The 20,670-nt window shown below is 38.8% G+C and overlaps 1 long non-coding RNA gene across 1 annotated transcript; it reads left to right on the top strand.

The window, feature by feature from the left end:
- The first annotated feature begins 12,170 nt into the window (after positions 1-12,170).
- LOC125481363 lies at positions 12,171-20,282 on the top strand. Its single transcript, XR_007261308.1, has 2 exons — positions 12,171-12,304; positions 20,181-20,282. It is a non-coding gene; the product is annotated as an uncharacterized LOC125481363 (long non-coding RNA).
- Positions 20,283-20,670: the final 388 nt, after the last annotated feature.

Raw genomic sequence — 20,670 nt, 5'->3', positions numbered from 1 at the left:
ACTCCCTTCTCTCTGGCCCGCATGCCAACTTTTCATACAAGTCTTCTATCTCGGCGAGAAACTCTGTTGACTGCCAACTCATAATCCCCACAGAGATGGACTGAGGGTTGGCAGATTTTGCAACTGGGACTACTGGTGCAACCCATTTAGCAAATTGTACTGGGTATATGAAGCCCAATTCCTCCAGAAGTTCCAATTCGGCCTCTACCCTAATGCACAGGTCATAGGGGACCAGCCATGCCTTGAAGTATTTAAGTCTATTTGATCTTTGCCCTGGTGCCTTTTATCTTCCTGAGGCCCTCTTGGAAATATTTTGGGATACTTCCTAATGACTTCATATAGATTTCCAGTACCCATTTTAAAGAGCTGTTGCCAATCCAGGCAGATGTTCTGTAGCTAGTCCTTTCCCAAAAGGTTGGGACCTGGCCCTTGAACCACCATTAAGGTCTGTTGCCCATGCGTAACTGGGGTTATGGTGGTCCCAATGACACAAAAGCCCTCCATTGCATGTGGCCAATCTAACCTTGATGTCTTCATGCTTAATGGCAAGATGCACTGTTGGATTTTCCTAAAGGTTTGTTCCCCAGCATTAATACAGTGATACCTGTGTCTATCTCCATGTCTAGAGGGTGGCTGTTTACTGAATGGTTATCTTAATTGGGGCCACTTTAAGAGCAGTGATACAATTTAGTTGTATTAATTCCTCACTCTCATGCTGATTCATTTGCAAAGCCCTGTCTTGAGGCAACTTCGCCCTTTGGCCTGGGTGATACGCATTTTGCTTCTTTCGGTAGCCTTGACTGGACTGGACCCTGTGAGTGCAACACGGACATTCTTGCTCCTCGCGGTATTGTGGAGAAATGTACCATCCAGTTCCGGAACTTGGGGCCTCTGAATTCAATTGTCCTTCCTCGGCAATCAAAGGGAACTGCAAATATTGCCTGCTGAAGACTTTGCTTTGCTGTATGAGGGTAACCCAAGCTAGAGAACTGTATTGACTATGGAACCATGAAGCCTTTTACTGCGTTTTCACGGGAAAGAGCCAGTTCTATGGCTTTCTTGAGGTCCAGATCTGGTTCAGTCAGTTGCTTCCTTTGGATCGCAGTATTATTAATTCGACAAACTAAGTGATCCCTTAATATTTTCTGAAGTGCTGACCTGTACTCTGTGTTCCGCCAATTTCCAAAGTCTCATCAAGAATTCAGTAACTGGTTCCCCAGTAGAGCCATTACTTGTAACATACATAGGCTAGTCCCAGCCTGGGACAGAGAGGTTTTTTTTTGTTTTCTAGGTCTGGTTTATATATTTTTTGAAATCAACCTGTTCAGAAATGTTCCAGAGGTATATAATAACAAGTGGGACTTGAACTTGGGCGTTTTGGCTCAGAGGTAGGGATGCTACCACTATGCTACTTGGTCTGCTTTTTTTTTTCGTGTTTTTTTTTCTTATTATTATACCTAGAAGTGCTATCTTGTACAACTGAGCAACTTTCCCACCAGCAAAATCACAGTGGCCATTGTTTTGTTTTGTTTTTCTGAGTAAGCACTAACCACTACCAATAAAACACCTGTGTAACCAATTGGATATTTACAAGCAAAGTTGCTTATGGGCACTGCGAACCATCAAAGGTAAAGAGCGGGGCTAGGGAGAGCTGGAAGGGGCAATGGTCAGATTTATAGTTTTTTTCTATCTCTTCTGTACCCAGAAATGCTATCATGCACAACTGAATGACTTTTCCACTGCCAAATAACCGTGACTACCCCACCAGCAAATAACAGGGAGTTTCTTTTTTTCCTTTTTTTAACTACTAACCACCACCAGTAATCATCAGAGTTGCCAATTAAATATTTACAAGCAAAACCCATTATGGGCAATGCAAGCCATCAAAAATGAAGGGGAAGTAGGGAGAGAAGGAAGGGGCTATATCAAAATGGAGTTGGAGAGGAAAATAAAGCACTGTATCCCCTGCGGTGCAGGTCTTTTTTTTTGTAATTTAACCTATTTTTCCTAGTCAGTCTGTTCAGAGATGTGATTACACATCTCTGGAGAAGGTGAGATTTGAACTGAGGCCTCCTGGTCCGGGGGGGTAGGCACAATACCACTGTGCCACAAGAGGCCTCGGGTGATGAGTCCCAGCTGGGCGGAGCATTGGCTGTTACCAAGGGAATTCATATTCAAAAAGCTCCATAGGGAGATTATCTTGTGACTCCCCATGGGCCTTCAAGGGGTTATCACATTCAACAATCTTTATCGATCAAAAATTTCAAAACTTGGGGCAATTATACTAGATTCCCCGCTACTTATTCCAGCTAGTTGAGGGATATGTTAATCTATTGCCACACATGTTCTGTCTTCATTCCCCATGCAAAATGTTCTTGATTGTGATCAAGTTCCATTTACTGTAGTGTTAAGGTCATTCTCCAGAAGAGATACTAATTGCAGGAAAGTGATTTGTGTTCTTTTCACTTATTCTCTGTCAAGCATTATGAATTAGAATTGCTTAGCTTTTTATGAATATTGAATACTTTGAGTAAATGTTTGAAACAACAGGTCCAAAACAAGCAATGCAATGAAATGGAAAGCAGGAAAAGCAATTCTAGAGTTAAAAATCAATAACTAACAGGAAAACAATGTGGAAAATCAGCTTGCACTAGAGTTTGGGTATTTTCCTGTCTTTTATATTTCCTTTTACTCTTGAATGTAGAGATTGCACTGTCTAATGTGCTGTATAACTGTAAGTTTGAATGTCTTGCGGCACGATTGATCTATCCATGCCTCTCGGCTAGAAGGTCAGGTTTGAGTCTCATGCCAGAACTTGATGGTGCATTCATAAGGCATTCAAACAGGTTCCGTTGAAAATGTACCAATGACAGGCAGCAAGAGTGGGAGTGATTCCTGGTCAGCCATGGGATTAAAAGAAAGCTGGAGCCTTCACTGTCTCTCTACATTGCTGCATGCAATATGCATGTACAAGGGCATGTCTGGACTTCCTGCGTGAGCTGTAATGAGCAGGTGGCTCATTTATTTGAATTCAATTTTATCTTTTAAAACTTGCTTATGAAAATATGTTGCATATGTTCTGTAGGTTTCTTGTTCTTAGGTTGTTTATTTTGTATGGAGAAGTGCCCAGCAATTTTTTTTTTGAGTTAATGCTTCACATATTATTTTCCATTTGTACCTTGAAGATGTGACAGTTCAATTTACTATATCGCTTGCAGATGTTCTACGGTGATGTGACAGTTCAATTGCTAGAACTTTTTCAGAAAATGGCTTGATGTTATAGTTGCCATTTTTCACTACTCAGGAATTCTTGTCTTAACCAGTATATCAAAATCTTTTAGAAATCTAATATTGAACTGATGGCACTTCTTTCATATTGATTTCTTTGCTTCTTTCACCAGTAAGATATTTTCCAAGTAGTACAATTCCATTTGTTTTAAACCAGATTGTTGTGTGACATATCTTGGAAATTTTTATGGTGTGTAATAAACCTGTAGATACTAGAGTGATTGAATTCCAGCTGAAAGCAAGTGTGAAAGGCAAGTTTCTCCTTGGAACTTTATCTTCATCTCTGAATGCAATTCGAATGAGTCTTATGTATTGATGAAATGGTGGTATATTGTTTTGTACTGTACCCAATAAACTTGTAAAACTATAATTATGCTAGAAATTGATTCAAGATAAACAAATTTTAAGCTTCTGAAAACCAGCTTGAGGTATTACGTTAAAAATTAATATTTCAAACCCTTGTCACAATAATAACATTTGTGCTATGTTGGAATTGTATATTGAAGTTGTAAAATTTCATATCAGTACTCTGCCACTAGCCGATTTTCCTAACACATCTATTCTACGCTGTAGTTTTGCGACACAAGGCCAAATGCTTTCCCAAAGCAGACTGAGTCTAATAACATTCTTGTGAGAATGTAAAATAAAGAATGGATGTATATCTCCTGCTGTATAGTAAAAGAATATTGAGAATTGTTCAATTATTCTCACCTGTAAATGTGGTCAAGAGCTTAAGCATTTAATCATTTCACTATTAGTCCCAGGACTGAAGGCTGAATCAATTAAACATCTTATTTCAGAGTAAATTTGGCATAGTCCTATCAGACCATAGGGCCATTCTGTCATTAGAGACAGACAACTGATGGTGGTTTAACCCAAGGGTCACCATGCCGCAGGTGAAGGGAGAAGTTGAGAAGGAGAGTTCTTCATGGTAGTCTCAGCCAGGGCAAGAATTGAACTCTCACTGTTGGCATTGCAAACCAGCCGTCCAGCCAACTGAGTTAACCAACCCTCCAGTTTATTCAGACGTACTAAGTTCTGTCCATTTTAAACTAAGATTAAATTTTCTTAATTTTCATAATCACCGCATACTCGATTGTCCTTTCTCAATTTGCATTTAAGTTTCAAAATTATTTGAAATGCCCGAAGTTTTTCTGTATCTCAGTTTCAATGTTTTGAGGCATAGATATCCAGACCCAAAAAATCTTCATTTGAGCCAGGAAGAATAAAGCATCGGCAGAAGATCCAGTGACAAGGGTAGTCCAACGAGAGCAGATGTTAAGCTTGTTCATATTGTTCTACCAGCCTCCTCAAACTCTCTTTCCTCTTTCCCCCAGATGTGCAATGTCCAGTCATCAGCATATTTTGTACTTGGAGCTCATTGATCAAAATGAAATAGACAATGAACTGAAATGTATTTCGGCTTTGTGGAGACATCACTAAGCCTAGTGCATGACATGAATTGTGTACCAGTATAAAGACAATATCTATTTTTTTGGATCCAATTTATGGATTATAGACTGAAATGGGGAAAGAACAGTTCATAAAACCAGATTGTGGAAGGGATTGCCACACGCGTTAATAACAAGCTTTGAACACTTATTGAAAGTGCTGTTTATACTTTCTTGTTCAGCTATTGGAGGAAGATTAGTTGCAGATGAATTGGCACCAGGAGATGTGTACAAAAATGAGATTCGGCTGGTAACAAGTAGCTGATTGGTTGGTTGGTTTGTGGAGTTGCAACCAATTATTAATGACAAAGACCTTATTCATGCCAACAAGTATTTATTGGCTGTCAAGTATGTGAACAGCTTTTTGGTGTCAACGAGAAGGGAGAAGCGTTTGGACCTCTGAAAGGACATAGTGTCCTTTTATCTTGGTTTTAAAAAAAATCCTCGGCCTTGACAATGCCAGTTTATTTTCCCTTCACAGTTGCTTTTAACCAATATGTCAGAGACTTTATAAGTTCACAGTCCATCATTCTGTTGTTCTTGCAAGTAAGTTAAAGCCCCTGGAGAAGACAGATTGAGAAGCGAGTCCTGGCAAGCCAGACAGATCATCTCCACAGACCCTGGTGACAGGACCATTGAACTGCCTTCCCAATTTTTCCCTCAACTCGTGACACCAATGTGTTTTTTGTGTCTGTCTGTATGTATGTGTAGGGGGAGTTTTGTAAGTGGGTTGGAGTTTTAACTGGTAGACTTGCATGTCTATTAGTTAACTGTTGTTCCCCTGTAGCTAGGATCTGTTTATGCAAATAGTAAAATGTAATTCTTGTTAGCTACAGAAACCTAGTCCATACTTTCTGACAACCTGGATCTAAAAGGACAGGTAAATTGGAAAATTTTGCATACTTTGATAAAATCTTTAACTTTTGTGACAGCTCCAGGAATAATGGAGCTTGATTTCCAGTAGTGTAGATTTTTTTTTTTCCTCATGGAAAAAGTTGAAATTCCACAAATATAATCTTTTTTTTTTCCTGTGACTAGCTGTTCAGATCTATTCCTCCTTCAACTTGATTTCTACTTTTTGTTGCTGTTTATGTTTCTTGAGTAATCTTGGCGTTTAGGATAATGGTGTGACAACAAGCATCGATTAAATCAGGTTTTTAACTTTTTGTGGAATACTTAGTATGTGGCTTAAAATCGTTCACGCACAGAACATTGTCTCAGACTGACAATATATGGGAATGATCCACCTGGGAAAATATCCACATTTATGATGGATTCTGGACTGAATTATTTCATACTTGCATTTCTCTCAGCTAACCTGTTCGGGTGGAGTGTCCTGTCTGTGCTGTAATGTGTGCCATTCTACAACGTTTACAATTAATAGGCACAACTGCGGTATTCAGGTTGTATGAGTTTGTTCAGCTGTAAGTAAATTATTTACAATTTTGTTTCCATCTCTGAATATTTTTCAATGCTTTTTGTAAATCCACAGGGATTTTGCTGTAACCAAAATAGCTTATCAAAATTAGCTTTATCAGAATTATCTGATATTATCATAGTGATAAAAGATGAGCTATTAATTTTTAAGTGCCATCATCTGATTTTAATATCTGAGACTTTAATGAATTGGAGTGCTGCCAAAAAAGCAAAAAAAGGACTTAAAATGGCCACAGTGATCACCTGACCAAAGGTTAAGCTAGGCATCATGAAACCATCATAACAAATGAAATGAAATTAATATTTTTTATCAAGAGATGGAAACCAATATGATGTGAAGAGGCCCAACTCCTGTTTGGTTCACATCATTATGAGGGCCCACATTTTGGACATGCCAAAAAAAATCTTGGTGTCTAACCGGCTTGAAGGCAATATACCCAGACTTGGGAATAAATGTTTAAGCTGTATTTCAGACAACAGCATCAACAGGGTTGACAAGATAGTTATGAGACTGGAACTGGAGAAATCTCTCTCTGGAAAGACAAAGCCTAGTGACAAAGCAAATTCAAGAAACATCTAAACACCAAGAACACAAAGTTAGCTGCAAGATTCATGGCTGCAGTTCATCCAAGACACTACTGACCAGTCTTTGGTTAATACCTTACACTTTCAGGAAATCCTATGGAATTAAACTGCATGCTCTTTTTCCTTTTGTGATGAACACTATCCCCTTTTTAACTTAGTACGTGTGTGTGTGTTTGATTCTGCATCTTTATTATTTTTCTTTCCTCTGAGTTAGTGAGTAATAAAATTGTCCTTTCACTCCAAGGAACTCTTTTAATTGGCTTTTTAAAAAATGTTTTTGGTGGATTAGTTAACTTCACTTTAATTGGAGAGAGGAATAACTGCATGATAAAAAGAATTTAAAATATTTTGTTGCAGGTGAGTAGGGAAGTTGAAAAGAAGGGAGCAGATTTACCTCCACAACTGGTTGTAACAATATCAACAGCTTTTTGCTCCAAAAACAAATGGATGCTGAAAGGAGAGACATGTTGCCAAAGTTTTTCTGCTTTGATTCATTAGGGCAAGCATCAGAATGGAAAATTTCAAACTGTCATAACAATTTATACTGCAGAAGAGAAAGGTTTTGTGCTGATCCTGATTAGCTGAAGCATTGCCATGGAGAAGGCACCAGAGAATCAAAGACTTGGCATCCCCTGTTCAGTACTCAACACCTTCAATTTCATTCTTCATAACTTCCCCTATCCCCCTGCCCTAACCATATCCCTGGTACTGCTTGGGGTGTGGGTGGGGACAACAGCACGTGAGGGGAATTAGCCATGGGAGCAGACCCTGAAGTGTTCAGGGATGCTGTTGGATTGGAGGGGTGGAACTAGAATTGGAAGTTGAATCAAGGAAACCTTGAATAGACTGACTTGTAATATAACTGAAGGCAAATGTCACAGCCATAATTTGTCACATTGAAGGGTTGTTGCTTCAGTGGAGTTGCATCTTGTTGCTGGACCTCCCTCCAAACCTAACTGATGGATTGTTACTGCAGCCAGGAGAGCAAATCCTCCTACAGCCCAAGAGAAAATTTAAAATGCTGTTGTTGGTGCATGTCTCCACTTTGCAGCTGACTGTGAAGTTAGGCTGTTGTTCGTGTTGTCTAACAAAAGTTTCCAAATCTCCCTCAACTTTATCTGAAACTATTTAAACACTAATCTTGAAGTACTGTTGTTGCTTACTTTTCCTTTTCTTTTGGAAAGCTTTTACATTGGTCTGCAGTAGACTTTTTGTTTATTTTCTGTCCACAGTCCTGCTTTGCCCAACTTATTCAACATTTTCATGCCCATTATGAGATATATTAGGTCATTTTTAAAAATCATGTTGTTTGAGAAGCCATTTGTGAATTTTTCACAGACTAATTTACTTCTGATGCTTTCATTTAAGAGATTAATTGTCAATGTTAATGGCAGCTATTTTTTGTTTATCTTTCATATCAGGAATTAAACTTGGTTATGACTGCTCTGTTACATTAACCCTTTGTTTTCTTTCCATGACTGGTGTGATATTTAGTTTATTTTTGACTGTCATTACTCCACATTGACACGTCTTTGGGCTTTTACTTGTTTATTAAATAGTCTGACAAATAATCAATAATAGACTTTTCAATAACTTTTTTTGATTAACAGTAGTTATTTTTGGTTTTTTGGTACAGTTACATTAGATGATAAATAATGCAGGAATTCTGTTACTCTTCCTTTATAACATTTAATGAACTCCATTCCATTTCCACTGCTTATTTAAGGTATGAATTTTGACTAATACCTGTTCAGTTTGCTTTTTAGATCCTCAAAAAGAATAAGTGATATGGGGTTAGGGGAAGGATAGAAAATTGATTTAAAACTAGCTCGAAGGAAAAACAGAAGTTAACTGCAGTTTCTGAGTGGTTAGAGTTGTGTAACATCATACAAAAGGATTCTTTTCTCAGAGGATTATTTTATGGGACAACTTCTGTTCCCTGGAAATATTAACAATTTGGATTGTGTGCTGGTGGGAATGGTGGCCAGATTTAAACTTGAGACTAAAATGAGAGGACTGGTAACTAATCCTGAGGATCAAAGGAAGCTTAAAAGGAATTAATATTAAAATGCTGAAATGGGTCTGCAGCTTCCAAGATCCAATTGTATCTTTCTTTACAATTAATTTATTTATTTCATTGGAATATCTAGATAACTTCTTTATTCTTTATTCTTATTTGAACTTATTTGCTTTTATTTCCAACACCCAAAATATATTAGCTGGCAGGTTTCATGCATCCTGCAAAAATATGCAAACGCAAAACTGGAAGCCAAAAATACTATCTCAAACTTAGGAATGGCAAATAAGTCATTCTCGCAATTGATTGCATTTAACATAGTATAGGACTTAAGCAATTAGGTGAGCAAAGGAGACATGAGTAAACGCTGGCAATTAAAATTAGGGAGAATCCCAAGATATTTTACAAATATATTAAGAGGAAGAGGATAAGTGCTGGAAAGTGTGATTAGTATAGATATGTTAGTGCAGACTTGATGGGCCAAAGGACCTCTTCTATCGTGTATGACTCCATACTAATCATTTAGGTGTTTTATGTCCCTCATCTGGAAAGAACTTTCTTGCTAATAGAAAAATATTTCCAATTTATTTACCAAGTTATTTGTCCTTGCCATGCTTTTTCATTTTGTTCTATATTCAGCTTTAGTGGCTATCAGGAGGTTAGTCACACCTGGAGATCAAAAAAAAAATTGCATACAAATCTAATGGTATCTGAGGAAATGAGCAAAATGTGAAATGAAGATGAGTGTATATGAAGTTAAGTAATCACTATAGACAGCAATGTTTAAAACATCACTTTTTTTTGGTGTATCTTAACACCAAAAGATTTATAGTGAAACATCACAGCAAGCATCACAAGCTAATTTTAATAAAAGAAGGAAATATAAAACATGTCAAAGCAGCTATTGAAAAGTCCATATGATGAAGTAGAGGAACGACTAACTGATTCATCAAGACTGTTTCATATCACTGGGGTTCAACATACGTGCACCTTGATTCCCATTCACTTCCCAGCTCCAATTTGTGACATTTTCTTCTGGGAGAGGTTTAAAAAAAGACGAAAAATCTTCTGCCATTTCAGGAGAAAAGAACTTCAAGCAGGCTTTTTTTCCTTCTGAAATGGCAGGAGATATTCTGTCTTTTTTGAAAACCTCTCCCAGGGGAAAAAAAAATCCTCAAGCAGGTTTGTTTTCCCCAAATCCTCAAGGACAATCAGACAAATTCTTAAAGTGAATTGTTTCCTATAAACAACGCCGAATTTAGCTCAGAGTTCCACTGGAACTTTCTGTTTGTTTAAATGCATATGGGCAGGCTAGCATTTATTGCCCATCCCTAATTGCCTGGAGAAGGTGGTGGTGAACTACCTCCTTGGATTGTTGCAGTTCTTGGGGTGAAGGAACACCCACAGTGCTATTAGGGAGAGAATTCCAGGATTTTGACCCAGTAACAATGAAGGAACAATAATGCAGTTCCAAGTCAGGAGTGCTGGTCAGCTGTTGTCCTCCATTCAATTTGCTCAAATGCACATTATATTCCATGCTTGCAGTGTGGTCTCGTTCAACGCAAAGAACAGTATTTATATAGAACATTCCATGTCCCCAGGATGTCCAGACTGCCCTACAGCCAATAAAGTACTTTTGAAGTGTAGCCATCTCTGTATTGGAGAGAAACATGGGAATCACTTTAAACATACAGCCCCATACACAGTGTTATAATGATGACTATTTGATCTGTGTTAGTTATTAATCTAATCTTGATTAGATTAGACTACCTGTTGTTCTTTATATAACGCTGAGCAATTGAACAACACACTGGAGAAGGAGACTGCTCAATTATCTCCTCTGTCATTGATGGGGGAGCCCAAAATTGCAGTGCAAAAGACAATGCCAATACATTTATAGGCATAAAAACCAAAAGAACTGCGGATGCTGTAAATCAGAAACAAAAACAAAGTTGCTGGAAAAGCTCAGCAGGTCTGGCAGCATCTGTGGAGGAGAAAACAGAGTTAACACTTCGGGTCCGGTGACCCTTCCTCAGAACTCAGAACTTTACCGGACCCGAAACATTAACTCTGTTTTCTCCTCCACAGATGGTGACATTTATAGGCAACTTCACTCAGAAGTCTTGTGTGGATTAGCCATCTTGGCCGAATCCTGAGGTCCCCAACATCACACATGTCAACTGCTTCATGAATGACCTCTCCATTGTGAAGACAGAAGTGGGGATGTTTAATGATAATTGTGACTCTATCATGTTCGTATGCAGCAAGCCCTCGACAACATATAGTGTTCTCAGCTGGGAGCATAGTGATTTAGAGTAACCAGTCTGCAATCATAAATTGGGGAAACTTGCCTAGGACTGGTGGAAACAAATGGCAAATAAAATTCCCACCACAAAGTGCCAGGCCGTTCCGTCTCCAAAAAGAGAGAATTTGCCCTTTGACATTCGATGACATTGTCTTTGCTGAATCTCCCACTATCAACATCCTTGGGGTTGTAATTGACTAGAAACTGAACTGGATCAGCAATGTAAATGGGGTAGCTACAAGAGGAGGTCAAGTGCTGTTAATTCTGTGGTGATTGTCTGTCTAATGCCTATCCATCAACTGCAAGTTCTCCTCCAACTTGAACATCATCTTGATTTGAAACTATATGGCTATTCTTGCATAGTCATTAGGTCAAAATCCTGGAACTCCCTAACAGCATTATGTGTGTCCTTACACCTGAAGAACTGTCATGATTCAAGAATGCATTAACCACCACCTCCAGGACAATTAGAAGTGTGCAATAAATGTTGTCCTTGCCAGCAACATCGACATCCCATGGACCAATCCAGAAAAAGACAAATAAAATTCCAGATGCTGGAGCTTTGAAACAGAATGATAGAAATGTTTAGCAGGGTAGTCAGTATCTGGAGTGAAATGGGAAATTAATGCCTTAATTATGGATCAGAACTGCATGACATTATCAATGAACATATTTTTTTTCAAGGAATAAAGTTGTTTGGGTGTAAATTTGTCTGTCAGTTTATTCTTACTGCTTTATATTGCTGCAAAGGATGACGTTCACTCCAAGTATCATCTAATGCTGAAGAAAACAGTTTTTAACTTGCCACTTCTTTCTCTGGATTAACATCATGAGTGATGCAAATGTTTCCTGTTCCCAATTTATTGTTAAAATAATCTAGAGGACTACATAAAATACCCAGTTCTCCACCTTTATTCTTAAATTTAATTTAGTACCTGTTAGCTAATAAGCCCCTCAACTGCTAATGCTCCTTGTAAATTTATCAGTATTCCTGCATTATGCTTGCATTGTGGACCATTCATATCAGCATAATATCAATATATATTTGTTGAATTATGTCATTTATTTTTATTTCTTTTCAGTAAAATCAACTGTTCTAAACTACCAGAGTCCTGCAACGGGTCTTTTCCCCACCAAAACAGTTGGTGATAGTAATTATGCCAAAGTTCGAGATTGCCTTTATTGTGCTGCCAGCGCATGGGCTGTAGCACTCGCTTATAGGTAAGTGCAATCCTTTTAGATATCTGTACTACACTACCAAAACACTTTTGAATTCAAATGTTGTTAGGAGATTTGTGTCTGCAGAGCTCGGTGGTCAATAACTTGCATTGTGAAGTGTATAGGTTGTGCATTTCCTTACATCAATATGACAGTTCAGTTACAATACTGAAGTATCTGTGCTTAGAATACACACTAATTTTTTGACATTAAATGTATGTTGTTTTGGATAGAGTCCATTTCTAGCAGCACAGCATTGATCTAAAATTTGCATTGATGAATTCTGTGCTTCTCTTGTGATGGTATCAAGAGAAGTACAATTCTTTGCAGTATGGAAGAAGATTATTTGATCCAGCATTTGTATGTCAACTCTTTCCACTTAATCTAATTCCACTTCCCTGCTCATTCAGGGAACACTAGGTTAGCACGCAGGTACTGCTAACAATTGGTAAGAAAAATTTCATGTTGGTTTTTTGTGTAATTAGATTGAAGTACACTAATAAGGAGTCTTCCTACAACTGTACTGAACATTGAGACCATACTGGAGTGCTTTGTACAGTTTTGGTCTCCATATTTAAAGAAGGATGTATTTGAATTGAAGTTGATATGGTGATGGTTCACTAGATTTGTTTCTGGGATGGTAAGGTTGTCCTAAAATAAGATGCTGAGAAAGTTTGACCTAGACTCTGGAATTCAGAAGAATAAGAAGTGATCCCATTGAACCATACGAGATTCTGAATGTATGCAAATGGAGAAATGGAGTTGAGCCTGAAGATTGACTGTAATGATTTTGAACAACGGGATGGTGTTGTGTACTTTTCCGGCTTAAGTTCTTACGTTCTTTTCCAGTAGTTCTGTATATTCTTCCTCTTAATTTATCCAATTTTACCAGTAAAAATTGACTCTGTGCCTTAAGCATGATAGGTATTCTATGCTTCAATTAAACAAATTTCTTCAGAAGTCTTTCCTCACACCCTCACTGATATTTTAAATTAATAACTAATTGTTTCTGACATTTACGTAGAAACATAGAAGTTTGGAGCAGGAGGAGGCCATTTGGCCCTTTGAGCCAGCTCTGTCATTCTTCACAATCATGGCTGATCATTCAACTCAGTAGCCTGATCCTGCTTTCTTCCCATTCATCCCAAGTGCACCAACCACTTTCTGTGGTGATGAATTCCACAGACTCACCACTCTTTGGGTGAAGAAATGTGTCCTCATCTCCGTCCCAAATCGTCCATCCCGAATCCTCATACTGTGACCCTTGGTTCTGGACACACCCACCATCCGGAACATCCTCTCATCAGACTTAGCTACCCCCATAAACGGCCCCTGACCACCTGCTTGACCATCCAACTAACCCCTCTCAACTGTCCACTACCTGCTAAAACACCTGATCACCTGACTACCCAACAGCCCCCATCCCTATCAATCAGACCCAATTATTCCCTGCCAGTGCAGGTGGCTACCCATCCACCTGACTACTTCTCCACACCACCCCCCACCATCCCCAGCTACCCATATTGTCCCACCAATAGGAATTGACTAGCTCTTACACAAGTGCCCCACCATGACCAAACCCACCTCACACCCACATCTCCGAACCATCTCACTCTTCTGATTAATCTCATCCCCACCACAATTTTTCTCTCTCCTCCCAATTCACCTTCTCTCGCCCTGCACCCATCATGTCCACCTACTCACCTCACCAACTTATCTATTCTGTGAACCAGTAAGTCACCCATTCACTAACTCATGTTCAGTTATTAAAAGACTTGAAATCTTTAAATAGTTACTTGACTATTATACCATTTTGCAAATAAACCTACAGACAATGGACTCTCTCTGCATTGCAGCGCTCAATGCGCAGGTCTTCTATACATTATCTTAGTTGCACTTAATATCTTCAAGAAAATGGAATCGAAGAATGTCAGTTCTGTTACTTTTGGATAACACAAGAATATTAAATTACAGTATGCAATTAGGATTTTTGCTATTGTCCAATGTCACATGTTTTTCGTGTAAGAATAACAGGCTGCCTTTTGAAAAAGAGAAAAATGTTGTCTTATAGCGATTGCAGTGATGTCCCTTTAAGACATCAACATGCGATTGAGCTTTGCACCCTGCTGTTCTCTGTACTGCAGCATACAAGACACAGGCTATGTCTGAAATTGCTCTGAATTGTGTTTATTAGTTTAGCTAAATAAACCCAGTGAAGTAAAGAGAATACACTAATCTCATTTATGTTACATTTAGATTGCACAGACTATTATTACACTATTGTCACAAAAAGGAGTGTATCTTCTCCTTCCACTGGCTCTCCTGCACTCAGTAGATATACCCTCTGGTGTACCCAGAGGCAGACGCTGCCTGCTGCCCATTTTTGCTTCAGCAGGGATTGGAAGATTCTGGAAGAAATTGGGATTGTTCAGAACATTCTGAAAAAACTGGACTGGAAACGTTAACTCTATTTCTGTCTTTACAGATGCTGTCAGACTTCCTGAGTTTCTCTAGTATTCTGTGTTTGTTGTCAAATATTAGTTTTGTTGAGACTTAAGTGTTGTTTAACTGGTTCTCCAATATGTATTTTGATTAATTTTACCAACTTCACCTTTGAACATTTTACACCATAAATGGTTTAACTTAATTCTAAAATTCAAAATTCATTTTAAGGTGATTTCCAAGACTGATACCTCCCTGAAGCAAATTTGACCGTATGACTATAAAGGTCCCACCAATATTGGATTGACACTGCAGTGGTGTAATCAGGTGCCTGGCCTCACAGAATATTTTAGATGGTCTATTTTTGTATCCCTCGTGTGTTTCTAGGCAACAAGGTTACCCTAGTGTTGTAAAAATGTCACTGAACTGCCATCCTGTTTTGTCCCTTATAATTAGGTGTGAAAAAGTTTAGGTCTATAAATGGTTCAGAACTTAATCAGTTGAGCAACCCTACAAGATTAGATCAATATAATTATGAGTTAATATGCATTAAATAACTTTTTTTGCACTTGTGTTTGTTTCAGAGCATATTTAAACAAAACTCTATGCACTACTGTTAGGATCTCGGCTGAGACCAGTAACTTTTAATAAAAGAAAGCTGAAATCCAGTTATTTATGGAAAGAAGAAAGGCACAATAATCCATGGCTTACTAAACAAAAAAGTACTATGATAAAGAGGGAGTAATTAGAATAGGAGGGAAATCTAACAAGAAGTGTTAAAATTGAAAGTGAGAGGTTTACAAATATATGTAAACAGACAGGATTAGCCACTTGGAGCTTTGACATCTTGGAGGGTGAAACTAAGGAGTCCAGAATGGAAAACGAGGAAATGGTGAAGACCTTGAACAAGTATTACTTGTGCAAGGTACAAAATGCATTTCAAGAATAACCGAAAATAAAGAGGCAAAGTTGGGGTGGTGGAGGGAGCAGAAGCTTGGAATAAGCTCTATCACTAGACCATACAAATAATGACATAGTGGCAGGATTGGGTCAAACTCTCCTTCAAACCTGCTGGTCTCAAATCTACTTTTCTGCCTACTGCAATACCCTTGACCACCTTGTTTATTAAAAATATTCAAGGACTATTTCTCCACTGCCCTTGGAGAAGAGAATTCCACAGACTCATAGGAACAAGAGTAGGCCATTCAGTCTGTCAAGCCTGTTCTGCCTTTCACTGAGATCACAACTAATCTGTGGCCTAATTCCATAAACCTGACTTTGGCCCATATCCCTTGATAACTCTGCTTAACAAAAATTCATATAGCTCAGATTTAGCATGAACAACTGATCCAACATCCAATGCTATTTGTAGAAGAGACTTCTGAATGCCTACCACCCTTTGTGTGTAGAAGTGTTTACATCTCTCCTGAATGGCCTGTCCCTAATTAATAGACTATGCTACCTACCATTGGAAATAATTTACCTTTATCTACATTGTCTTTTCCTGCTAATATCTGAAAACTTCAATTCGATCATCCCTTAATCTAAATTCTAGAGAAAACAGGCCTAATTTGTATAATCTCTTGTGTCTGTCAGAGAGAAAAAAAGTACTCTTCATCCCCATCTTGAATGGTACAGGTGCTGCTAAGGCTGCACAACTGGACCAAGGCGCCTTAGGAGCGGTGGGATACTGACGAGAAAATAGTGTCCTTGTTTCAGCTACCACCTTAGCCTGGCAGTGCGAGAAGAACTGAAAGTCTCGTGGATCGAGCCACAGGTATGATTAGAGAAGAAGCAAGTGCAGGAAAAGCAGAGTTGTTTCTCCAATCATGCAATCCATCTGTCTCATGCTTTCTCTTCCAGCTAAACCAAGCAAGGACTTCCTCTCTCGTGCCTTCACTGATCTCCCACTCAAAGATCCTGTATCTTTACTTTCCCAATCTTCAATTTCTAGAGGAAGTCATCTCGTACTATCTATGCCTGGAAGCAACATGTTTTAGCAGGAGAACAAATAGTACTTCAGCACAGCTCCAACAACACACACAGTTGTGCCATATGATGACCTATAAGTAGTTCATCATCCTTTTAAATACCGCAGATGGCTGTTGAGGGGTCAGTGGGGGGGTGAGCCCTTCATTCTACAGTTTACTACTGTTCAGATGCTTGAGCTGAATGTAGAATGGAGAAGCACCATCCTGGCATCAGATTGGTGATGCTCACTGATCCGCATCATGATCTTCCTTTTCAATGCTGGTGGTCATTGGATTCATACAAGCAAATTGCTTTATCAGGCTGGCATCCTGTGCACCTCCTGTAGAAGTTCCATTTTCAAGGGATAGCTGCTTTCTAGTGTGGAGCAAATGAGTAATACGCAGCATATTTTATCCCCATAGTGATTTATACTTTCATTGAAATTGTTTTAAAATGCAACAATTGGTTTGGGTGTAGTGTGGGATGAGCCTGTGAAGGACTGTATAACAACAACTTTCCTGACATTTCTTGGCGATGATGGAATCCATGGTTTTAAAGCTTTTATTTTTTTTTAAGACAAATCTTAATTGAAAAGGGAAACTCAACAGGGAGAATGAGAAAATGGAGACTAAGTCGATAACTGTGATTGGAAACCAAAACCTCTGGAAACCTGGAACTGGTTGAAAGCATAGCAAAGGACACAGAGACATCAGAGCCTAGATGATGATGCCAGTGGTGCAGTACAGACCAGAGGTCAAATATATTTTTTTCAAGGGTTTCTCAAGGTGTTCTTGAGAGCTACATTTTGATTTTTTGGAAGCTATGTTTTTAGGTCTTTTGTTTCATTCCCACTAACTCGGGTGGATGCAATCTCATAGTAATTTACCCCATACATTGACATCAGGTTTCTTTACTTGCTTGGAAGCGCAATTACAAGAAATCATTAATATCGTTAATAGTCAATACCACTTTATCAAACTTAAAATCACAATACACAGTGAAAGCATTGATTTCTTAGATAGCAGCGTATTTAAATCATCACAAGACAACCAGTATAAATCAGCAACAAATCTGCCAAACACAACCATACGCAAAAAGCCAGCATCCTAAACACAATCTCAGCAGACCAGTGAGTTTGCAGCTCACTAATTTGATGTTTGTTTCTAACAGTGTTACTGTACCTCAAATAATTCGGACACTTTGAGACATGATAACACTCTAATGCAAATCTTATGACATAAAGTTAAGTCATATTCTTAATGTGAAAGTAAAGTCATCGTAGTCCCAGAGGACCATGTGGCTGCTGTCTCATTTCACAAGAGATGACTGATGATGGTTTAATCTGAGTGTTGCCACAGGTGAGCCCTTGATGGTAGCCTCAGCCGGTGCAGGAAACGAATTCATGCTGTTGGCGTTACTCTACATTGCAAAGAAGCCATCCAGCCAACTGAGTTATCTGACCCCCACTATTAACATTTATTACAATAACATCCACTTCATTTTTGCCCTTTATGACAGCTGCTGAACTTCTGTGGCTTTAAACTAGACACTCCACATTCATTTGCAAAGAATTTATTATCTTAGTGACTTCAAGTTTTCCTGGTTCCCAGTTAGCTGAGCATTCACTCATTTAAAGCTTTAAAACTGTGCCTTCCCTTTTGCAGACCTCTTACCCCCTTTGCCACCATTCTCTGTAATTTGTACTTCCCTTTGGAGCTTCTTCCTCCACCCTCTCCATTTCCAGCCACCCCTCTTTTAAACCCTTTCCTTTGCAACTGCACATCTGTCCCAGACCTCGGGCTTCAAGCCCAGCAGTCTTGCTCCCCAAGTCCCAGTCTTTCCAGCCCCAATTCCCCTGCCATCACCATTTCTAGCTCTAGCACCTCTGGTTTCTGGCAGCCTTGCTCTTCAGGTGGAATATGTGTTTGAAAGCCCTGCATTATGCTTCTATTTCTTTTTGATCTTGTAGGACTTCAGTTGGGCCAACCTGCAGTTGCTTTGAAATTTCAGTTTAACTTATCAGTGAATTTATTCTAATTAATAGTTACATTTCAGCTTTCTCTGTTCTGTTGATATTGGTAAGAAAAGTGGTTTACAAGTTAGACTATGGTAAAACTAAAGGCATTATTCAGATAATGTGTGTTTAAGCCACTTTTACAGTCTACTAATGCTACAGCAGTTGTAGAGGATATAAAGTTGCGAATTAGTATCCATAGCGCAATATAAAATGGCTTCAAAACCCGATCCTTTAAATATGTTCCACCTAGTTTCAAGAGATGTTTAATAGCTTCTTCTCTCCATATTCCCCAGGCCTTTTTTATTGTATAGCTTCCTCTTAATGAGTAGATTTACTTTGCAAAATTGTTCTGAAGGAAATTGGTTTGAATGTGTGCATGTCTTTTTCTAAGAGAGTTTTCTCCATGTAAGAGGAATATCTTTGTATTATTGCTCTTTATCTTTCCATCCTCTCTCCCCCCACTGCCCCACCCGCTACTTTCACAATGTCTCAATGTGTATTAAATTGTCCTTCGGTAAATGACATAATGCTTGAATGTAAAATTCAGTGCAAGGCCAAACTTTCAAATGATTTTAAAATTCGTAAGATTAAGATGACTTCATCTTGTGAGAGATATTAGCAACTGCTAATCTCATAATTCTTTTACAGTTTCAGCAATTCAAAGTGAAGCATTTGCATGTCACCACAGATAATTAAAACTACTATAGTTTTCTGGTCCACCATGCTGTAGGGGTGTTACTGCTTTAGGGTATAATGTATACTTGAAGCCTTCTCACAAAATAATTCTGATCTATTTGTTTTCAAACCTTTGCCTTTGGTCAGTCTCAAACTAGAATCATTTTTCAAAAGTTCCCTATGTTTAACTCAGGTCAAAGACTGGCAAGTGGACATGGTTTATCCACTCATGATGTGGCTCTTATCTCTTGTTCAGAATCCAAACAGGTGCACGGCTGCCCTACGCTGATAGTTACACTGCTTCGTGTTGTTCCTTGTGGCATGTTATCAATATTCTCAAGCAATGTTCCACTGTTTGAACTGCCCTGAAGGAGCAATGTGATACCCGGTTGAGTGAATACCAAGGTTGATAGTAGCAGAGCTGTATGCTGCACAACCTTTCCAGTATGAGGGATCATTCCTTTCCACTATCCAGCAGGAAACTGAAGTTAAACAACCCCTTTCTGTGCACCCTTGACAGCATCAACTAATTCCTCAGTGATACCAGCAAACTCATTCACATGCTCCCATTCTCCAGTTGTCCTAACAAATGGTGCTTTCCTCTATCACTAACTATCACATCATTCTCCTTGTGATAGCAGAAAACTAGAAATCACCAGAAAATGCATTTTTCTGTCCAATTTTATAATGTGAATGATTCCATTGTGTATATACAAAATTAAACTATACCCTTCTACATTCGCTTGGTGTTCTATGCAATATCGTCTATCCTAGTACTCCTATGAGGCAGCTCTGTGGTTTCAGAATTCTTGGTGGAAGACTACTGATCTTGAATTGAGGAGATTGCGGATGGCCTTGGAAGGTGACCTCAAGCAAGTAGGTGCTTCATGTTCTGTGTGAAATCCTGTGACAATATCCTGCTGGACTCCATGCTCTTTGACACTATGACATACTTTCTGGTATTTTTTTTCCACTGCACGAGGCATTTGATTAGTTGTTTTCAATGATATGACCCATCAAAATCTCATGAGTCCTTTACAGCATAGCAAGTGTGTGATCTTGCCCTTTGGCAAGCTGGTACCTGTATCATCATCCCCCTTCCCCTGTACACACTCTCACACTCTTTCACACTCTCAACCTCCACCTGGCTCTACACTTTTACTCTCTCTGTCTTACCATATGCATACCAGAGTCCTCCATCCTAGCCATTCACATACAAGCACAAACAGTTTCTTAAGTTGGTGAATAGAAGTACAAGATCAAG

This window comes from Rhincodon typus, unplaced genomic scaffold (assembly GCF_021869965.1).
Source record: "Rhincodon typus isolate 14 unplaced genomic scaffold, sRhiTyp1.1 hic_rhity00001865, whole genome shotgun sequence".
In the NCBI taxonomy this organism is placed as follows: Eukaryota; Metazoa; Chordata; class Chondrichthyes; order Orectolobiformes; family Rhincodontidae; genus Rhincodon; species Rhincodon typus.
This window is presented reverse-complemented; position numbering and strand designations above follow the sequence as displayed.